Consider the following 9,304-nt stretch of genomic DNA (forward strand, 5'->3'; position numbering starts at 1 on the left):
TACAATACTCAAGTAATACTCGTACAGTACTTGCTAAGTACTCCTGTAATACTCATACAATACTCCAGTAATACTTGTACAATGTCCCTATGATATGATATATGTATATATACATATATATATATATATATATATATATATATATATATATATATATATATATATATATATGTATATATACATATATCATATCATAGGGACATTGTACAAGTATTACTGGAGTATTGTATGAGTATTACAGGAGTACTTAGCAAGTACTGTACGAGTATTACTTGAGTATTGTACAAGTATTATAGGAGTATCGTACAAGTATTATAGAAGTATTGTGCAAGTATTGCTGGAGTATTGTATGAGTATTGCTGGAGTATTGTGCAGGTTTTATAAGAGTACTGTACAGGTATTATGGGAATATCATGTCAGTATTGTAGGAGTAGGCTATTGTACAAGTATTATAGGAAAATTGCACAAGTATTACACGAGTATTTGATTACAGGAGCATGACACAATTATAAAAGGGTGATCAGGAGAATAATATTATATTATATGAGTATTGTATGGTATTAAAGGAATTTTATATAAGTATTACAGGTATATAATACAAGTATTACATGAGTATTGTACTAGTATTATTCTAGCATTGTGGGGGCATTATACTACTATGATAGGATTATTGTCCAAGCATTATTTAAGTATTGTAGAATATTATAGGATTCTTGTACAGGTTTTAAAGGAGTACTGTACAGACACTATAGAAGTATAATAATAATAATAATAATAATAATGGTAATAATAATAATAATAATAATAAGCTTTATTTGTAAAGCACCTTTCCAAACAAAGTTACAAGGTGCTTTACAACAGCAGAATAAAAAGGCAGAATCCAATAAAATGAAAATAACGAGGAGTATTATGAGAGTATTATTCAGGACTGCAGTGGCAGTCTTTTATATTTATATTAATATCTAGAAAACATAAGGATACAAAACAGGAGTTAAAATACCACAAATACACGAAAAATACTGCACGTGAAGTAGTTTAAAATCCAGATCTTAATACTGTGGTAATAGTACAGAAATACTCCAACAGATAAGGGGCTGAACTCTCAGTATCAGTGGGTATTACAGACATATTTAAGAGTATATTCGCAGGCAGCAGCAGCAGGAGGAGCAGCAGATGGAAGAGGAGGAGGAGCAGAGCCGCTCCCTCCTGATGAAAACAAGCTAGAGGAAGACGGAGGAGAGCCGGGCTACAGAGGGCCCGCAGCCCGGGGACTGAACACCGGGACACACGGACAATGCCGGCGGTTAACGGCCGGGTCGAAACGAACCGAAACATCGAGAGGAAGAAAAGTAACACCAAAAATAAAACGCAGCTGCAGAGGATGAGACCTACCCGAGCACTGAGGCGTCTTCACTCCAGTCTAAATGTGCCGAGACTCGGGCTTTGATCCGGTTTCCGTTCCGGGAGTTTCCGGGTTGAATCGAGGTCTTTGATCCAGGGTTTAGTTCGGGTCTTTAGTCCGAGTTTTAGTCCGGGTTTTCAGATTCTGTAGAGGTCCATCTGATCGGGGATTTATAGCCTGGCTCTGTACGGATCCGCTCGACTCTGCTTGCTTTAAAGCAGCAGTGACGCAACATCCGTAAAGACAGACGCAGTTCTAAGTAACGACACATCCGGTTAATACTTTCACAATAAAAGTTTATTTGCGGGAAGGGACCATATGGAAGGGACAGTGCAAATGATGATAAGTACTGTACATACGTATGAAAATAAGTTTGTCTCAGTATTATTTTTGTGAAGAAATCAACAACCTGTGTGTAAATGTGTAATCTGTAAATATGACACACCTTCCACAATTACCAAAAAAAGATGAGTAAACTTGGAAAAACATGAAACAGATCTGCAAGTACACAAACACATTAAAAAACAGAAACACATCAAGGAAGCACTTAAAACCCGTGGCCAGACCAACTGGACCTTTGCAAAACCTCTAAAAGACCCAGAGCAGACAGAGAGGAAGGGACACAAAAACGAAACAATATTGTCATTCCTTAGGTCGCAGGAGTATCTGAGAACCTCAGGCAGATTTTCAACAAACACCACATCCTTGTGCACTTTAAACCCAGTAACTCACTGAGAAAGAAAGCTGTCCACCCCAAGGACAAAACAAACAGACATAAGCAGAGTAATGTAGTGTATGCAGTTCAGTGCAGCCAGGAATGCACAGATTTATACTAAACAAAACAACCACTCCACAAGCGCATGGCACAGCACAGGAGAGCCAGCTCCTCAGGTCAAGACTCAGCTGTCCACCTACATCCACAGCAGAAGGGACACTCCTTTGAGGACAGCAACGTGCACATCTTGGCCAGGGAAGAAAGATGGTTTGAAAGAGGCATTAACAAATCCATCTACTTCAAACTGGAACGACCACCCTTAAACCACTTATCACCCACCTATAATGCAGTCTTGGGATCCCGTCCCAGACGACTTCACACCCATTCACCCCTGGTCCCACCTGACCCTAACGACTCACATGGTGACCTTAATGACTCTGAAACTAAGAGCTCACATGTGACCCCAACGACTCTGCAAGGGTTCACACCCACACATGCCATGTTCAAAGTCAAGCCTGCAACTCCGTACCAGTCATTTACTTCAAGTCCAAACTGGGTACAGATGTTCCTGTACACTATCCCAGCCACTTCGTTATGCCTCTCCATGTACGCTGATCCTGCCTGCATTTTACACCCTGCCACTATGTGCTGGATCATCTCAGGGGCATCTTTGCACAGCCTGCACCTTGGGTCTGATCTGCTGTGGTAGACCCTGGCCTCTATGGCTTTTATGCATAGGGCCTGTTCTTGTGCTGTGATGATAAGTGCCTCTGTGCTGTCTGTCAGTCCAGCATTCTCCAGCCACTGGTAGGTCTTCTTGATATCAGCCACTTCCTATATCTGACGGTGGTATGCACCATGCATGGCTTGTCCCTCCATGTTGTTTGCTCCACCATTCCTTTGCCCTCATCCCGTTTCTGTTGGAGGCATTCACTTAGCAGCTCATCCTTTGGGGCCATCTTCTTGATGTACTCCTGGATTTTGGATGTTTCATCCTGGATAGTGGCTCTGACGCTCACTAGTCCTCAGCCTCCTTCTTTCCGGTTAGTGTATAGCCTCAGGGTGCTGGACTTGGGGTGGAACCCTCCATGCATGGTGAGGAGCTTTCTTGTCTTGATATCTTTGGCTTCTATCTCCTCCTTTGGCCAGCTTATGATCCCAGCTGGGTATCTGATGACTGGCAGTGTGTACATGTTGATGGCTCTGACCTTGTTCTGACCATTCAGCTGACTTCTCAGGATTTGCTGTGCTTTTTGGAGGTATTTGGTTGTGGTCGACTTCCTTGTGGCCTCTTCATGATTTCCATTAGCCTGCAGGATCCCAAGGTACTTGTAGCTGTCCTGGATATCTCGTATGTTGCCCTCTGCTAGGTCAGCTCCCTCAGTTCTGATCATCTTGTCTCTCTTTGATACCATCCGGCCACACTTGCCTAATCCGAATGACATCCCTATGTCCTTGCTGTAGATCCTGGTGGTGTGGATCAGTGAGTCAATTTCTCACTAATTCTTGGCGTACAGCTTGATGTCATCCACGTAGAGCAGGTGGCTGATTGTTACCCCACTTCGGAATTGGTATCCATAGCCAGTCTTCTTGATGATCTGACTGAGGGGATTCAGGCCTATGCAGAACAGCAGTGGTGACAGTGCATCCCCTTGGTATATGCCGCATTTGATGTTGACTTGCGCAATTTTTATTTTATTTATTTATTTTATTTATTTGTTTATTTTTAAAAATGGGACAGAACATATTAATGAACATTAACAATGTAAATATGTAAGAGATTGTAGCCAAGCGGCTAATTTCCATCCCTTGTCCCATTTGCAGGTAGGAAAGAGAAGAGAGAAAGGGAAGGACATCAAAGCAAGCAGAAGTATAACAGAGGAGAATAAGGCATGGCATAACAACAACAAGACATAATAATGACAGAGCTGACAGTGTAGCTGAGCTGGGGACAACATTATATAGTTAGTGAAATTCTATTGCACCAATGCCCGTACAGTTATAAAGTGCATGTGCTGAAATTCATATTAGGAAGTCCATAAAAAAAATCCACAAAAAATATTTTTGAAGGCAGTTTTACATCGCTTCCTGTTTTAATCCAGTTTGCTTGACAGAACAGCTGGTTTTGGTTCTGTTTCCGTTTGGACCAAAATATTCAGTTGTCCACACACTCGTCTCTTTATCTGAAGGATTTCCTGAACAAACACTTGATATCAAAAGAGTTCAACTCAAGATAAAGTGAAATAAACAAACATTAATTCTGAAACCGTCACAATTTTTTTCATCATGTGTGATTGCTTGGTTATTTTTATTTTCCTGTTAGTAAACGCTCTTCGCTTTTCCTTCGAACCTAAATCAATAAAATATATTCTGAAATATATCCCAGTAAAATATTAGTAATTGTACACTTCATAACATCATGTCACAATTAATTTCCATTATGTTTTATTAAAGACTAACCTACATCACAAGATATCATCTCTATGTTTCTAGTAGGCTATGTCAATTATTACCTAATTACATGCATATTCAAATATTATATACACTAGGACCATTCCACAATAATATAATGCCTGTAATTGATGAAATGTGATATCAGTTTTCCGTTTTAATAATTCAAACCAGATGAAGAGATTCTGAAACTGACAACGTGAAGGAAGTGGAGACAGAGCGCCTCCCAGTGACGGACAAAGGAAACGACAGATGAGAAGAAAGAGGAGGGATATGAGAAGGGAGGGAAAGGGAATGTAAAATAAAGGAACAGGGGTGTGGAGATGAAGGCTGAATCCAAATGTTCGCACTTCACCACACTTACAGACTCGCAGACTTTGCAGGCGCGTTACCGGGAAGTAGTGCTTAGGGCTGTCCAAATCCACAATTCAACCAGTCCACAAGGGGACTTAAGCAGACTTTGTGCAGACTCCCAGAGAGTCTGCTTGGGATGCAGACTTCAGCAGACTTCACTGATTTAATAATCCACAATTCATTGCAATATGGAGGTGATGTTGTGGGTTTTTCAACTGCCGAAAACCCCCCAACATATCTTCTTCTTCTTTCGGCTGTTCCCTTTAGGGGTCGCAACAGTGAATCATCTGTCTCCATCTAACCCTATCCTCTGCATTCTCCTCTCTCACACCAACTGACTTCATGTCCTCTTTCACGACATCCATAAATCTCCTCTATGGTCTTCCTCTAGGCCTCTTGCCTGGCAGTTCCAACCTCAGCATCCTTCTATCGATATATTCACTGTCACTCCTCTGAACATGTCCAAACCATCTCGGTCTGGCCTCTCTGACTTTATCTCCAAAACATCTAACATGAGCTGTCCCTCTGATGTACTCATTCCTGATCCTGTCCATCCTCGTCACTCCCAAAGAGAACCTCAACATCTTCATCTCTGCTACCTTCAGATCTGCCTCCTGTCTTTTCCTCAGTGCCACTGTCTCTAAACCAAACAACATCGCTGGTCTCACCACCTTCTTGTACACCTTTCCTTTTAATCTTGCTGGTACTCTTCTATCACACATCACACCTGACACTTTTCTCCACCCGATCCAACCTGCTTGCACATGTTTCTTCACCTCTTTTCCACACTCTCCGTTGCTCTGGACTGTTGACCATAAGTACTTATAATCCTCCACCCTCTTTATTTCTACTCCCTGTAACCTCACCGTTCCACTTGGGTCCTTCTCATTCACACACATGTATTCTGTCTTGCTACGACTAACCTTCATTCTTCTCCTTTCCAGGGCATTCCTCCACCTCTCTAGATTTTCCTCCACCTGCTCCCTGCTCATGCCACAGATCACAATGTCATCTGCAAACATCATAGTCCATGGACATTCCTGTCTAACCTCATCTGTCAACCTGTCCATCACCATAGCAAACAAGAAGGGGCTCAGAGTGCTCTTAGTCTAGTTTCCACTACTCTTTCCCATAGCTTCATTGTAATGCTTATCAACTTTGTCCCTCTGTAGTTGCCACAACTCTGCACGTCTCCCTTGTTCTTAGAAATCAGTACCAGCACACTTCTTCTCCATTCCTCAGGCATCCTCTCACTCTCTAAGACCTTGTTGATAAACCTTGTCAAAAACTCTACTGCCACCTCTCCTAGACACTTCCATACATCCACAGGTATATCATCAGGACCCATGCCCTCCTCATTTCATCCTTACTAATTTTTGCTACTTCCTGCTCCACAATGGTCCCCTCTTCTACTCTTTGTTCTCTCTCATTTTCCTCATTCATCAACTCTTCAAAGTACTCTTTCCATCTTCCCATCACACTTGTGGCACCTGTCAATACATTTCCTTCTCTATCCTTAATCACCCTAACCTGCTGCATGTCCTTCCCATCGCTATCTCTTTGCCTTGCCAACCTGTATAAATCAGTCTCTCCCTCCTTACTGTCCAACCTATCATACAAGTCGTCGTACCGTACGCCCTTTTTTGGTCTTTGCCACCTCTACCTAAACTTATGAATGTGTAAAATAGTTATTGATTGTTAGGCCTGATAGTTAGGCTTATTAAAAAGTTACTTGAATTGTGTAGGCCAGAAATAAAATTCATCCACATCATGATGCAGAGATATGTAGAAGTATAGGCTGTAGAGGGACTAAAAATGCCTTTTATTATTGCGGCCTATCAGGCTGTGCAGTGTAATAGGCCAAAAAATTGGCCAAAAAACAAAACAAAAACAAAAGAAGATTTCCAATGTAATTAATACCCAATTTATTGAATTATAGTCCTGTCTTATTTACAAACATTTATGTTTTTGAACGTGTGTGTGTGTAGCCTAGAAATGTATTAATACATTTTTGTTTGGTCACAAAAAACGCTATACATGGGATTTATATCTTGTTATCCCCAGGAACAGATGAGTAGGCACCGTAAATCTTGTACGAATATGATTGCAGCGATAGTTGAACGTTTCCATGGCAACGGGTAAAACGGTCTCGAGGGCTGTCTATCAGCCGCTTGCAGTCTCTGCCCACACAGACTTTACGTGATGACAGTAAATACGTCACACTACGTAAACCTGAAGTCGGCGAGGGCTCAGTCTGCAAGTCCAGAGGGTGGACATTTGGATGCAGCTGAAGGGAGAGAAAAAAAAGAAAGAGATGGAAAAGGAAGGAAAGAAAAAACAAGGAAAGAAGTAACAGAAGGAAAGGAAAACAAGAAATGCTGAGAAAGAAAAAAGGAAAGAGGGAAATAAAAATAGGGAAAAGGAAGAAAAAAGAAAAATAAAGTGGGAAATGACAGATGAAACTAAAAGGAAAGGAGAAGGAAGGCAAAAGAAAAAAGGACAGGGACAGAAGTAAATACAAGGAAACATAGTCAAGAAGTGAAGGGAAAGGAGGTGACAGGAGAAGGAAGGAACTACATGAAAGGAAATTAAAGTAAGGAAAGAGCTGCAAAAGGAAAGGACATGAAAAGAAATAAAGACAATCAGTGAATGGAAATGAAGAGAAAGAACAAATGAAAGCAAGAAGAAAAGACAGGGAAAAGAAGTAAAGAGGAAAGTAAGAGAAAGAAATATAAGGAATTGAAGAAAAACAAAAACAAGGAAATGAAGTGACAGAAGGAAGGGAAAATAAGAAAAGCTGAGAAGAGAAAAAATGAAAAAAGGGAAATAAAAAAATAAAGTGGGAAATGGCAAATGAAAAAAGGAAAGGAGGAGGAACGCAAAGGAAAAAAGACAAGGAAAAATGTTAATAAAAGGAAAGGAAGACAAGAAGCGAAGGGAAAGGAAGTGACAGGAGAAGGAAGAAACTACATGAAAGCAAATAAAAGTAAGGAAAGAGCTACAAAAGGAAAGAAAACGACAGAAGGAAAGGGCATGAACAGAAATGAAGACAATCAGGGAAAGGAAATGAGAAAAAAGAAACTGACAAAACACAAAATGATGAAGAAAAGAAATGAAACAAAAAAGAAGTAAAGAAGAAAGTAAGAGAGGCAAAAACCAAGGAAAAGAAGGAAAGCAAAACATGGAAATGAAGCAACAGAAGGAAAAGAAAACAAAACAGGAAAAGCAGAAGAAAAGAAAACGGAAGAAAGTAAAAAAAGAGAGGGAAATATATAAAACATAAAGGAAGAGAGATTAAACTGAAAATAAAAAGAGGAGGAAGGCAAAGGAAAAGGGGACATGGAAAGGAAGGAAATGACAGAAAAGGAAAAGAAGCAAAGGGAGGAGAAGAAAAAAGGAGGAAGAAAAGGAAGTGACAGGAGAAGAAAGAAACTACAAGAAAGGAAAGGAAAGGAGGTGACAAAAGGAAGGGACATGAATGAAAATAAAGAAAATGAGTGAAGGAAAAGGAAGAAAAAGAAAAAAGAAGATGACATGAAATAAAACAAAAGGAAGAAAAAGGAGGAAATAAGAGAAGGGAAAGAGGACAAGGAAAGCAAGAAAGACAAAAACAAGGAAAGGGAGCAACAGAAGTAAAAGAAGAAAGGAAAAGCAGAAAGGAGACAGAAAAGGTAGGAGTGAAAGAAAAGAAGCGTCAGAAAAAGACTCTGTTTTCTGCCAATAAACATCACTTCCTTTATTCCAGTCAGTCAGCGTAGGAAAATAGATTCACATTAATGTTCTGGCTTCTGTCCTCCGTCACTTTACTGTTTCTCTTCAGAACAAACAAACAAACAAATAAATGAAACAGGCTCCAGGAAAACAAAGTGGGGTTGAAGTAGTAACTCACACAGGTAAAGTAAAGGTGCATTTCACTGATTATTATTGCGGCTTCCAAACCAAAAGGCAAACAGGGGAGGTTTTATTTTTTATTTTTTTTGGACCGATGTTGACGCTCCAGCCTTTAATTTAATTGAGTAAAGTGCCAAAAAAACAAAAAACAAAGTAAAAACAAAAACAAAAAACACGCCAGCTGACAAAAATGAACTTTTAGCGTTAGCAATATACAAAAATAGACAGTCACAGGGAAAACCATGCAGGAAGCTGACAGCGTCTTTGAAAAAGCAAAGATACTCTGAAAAAATCTTCATAGCAACAGTAAGAATAATAATAATAAAAATCTGCACATCAACAAGCCGTACAACTGTATGAAAGAGCAAAGGCAGACGAGAACAAAAAAATTATCAATATGAAAATCTTTTTTTTAGATTTAGTAGAAATGATGGATAAACAACTTGATTGTGATTCTCTTATTTGCACAAAGGGAACAGAAAATGGCAGCA

The 9,304-nt window shown here is 40.0% G+C and overlaps 1 protein-coding gene across 1 annotated transcript in view; it reads right to left on the reverse strand.

Annotated features, from left to right (window-relative positions):
- Window positions 1–1,760, reverse strand: part of LOC126383463 (phosphatidylinositol 4-kinase beta-like) — a 53,233-nt gene extending 51,473 nt beyond the window's left edge. Inside the window, exon 1 of the mRNA XM_050033969.1 lies at window positions 1,393–1,760. The gene's annotated coding sequence lies outside the window, so the exon portion shown is untranslated. The remainder of the gene's footprint in view (window positions 1–1,392) is intronic.
- Between the last annotated feature and the right edge of the window lie 7,544 nt (window positions 1,761–9,304).

Source organism: Epinephelus moara, chromosome 22 (genome assembly GCF_006386435.1).
Source record: "Epinephelus moara isolate mb chromosome 22, YSFRI_EMoa_1.0, whole genome shotgun sequence".
Lineage (NCBI taxonomy): Eukaryota > Metazoa > Chordata > Actinopteri > Perciformes > Serranidae > Epinephelus > Epinephelus moara.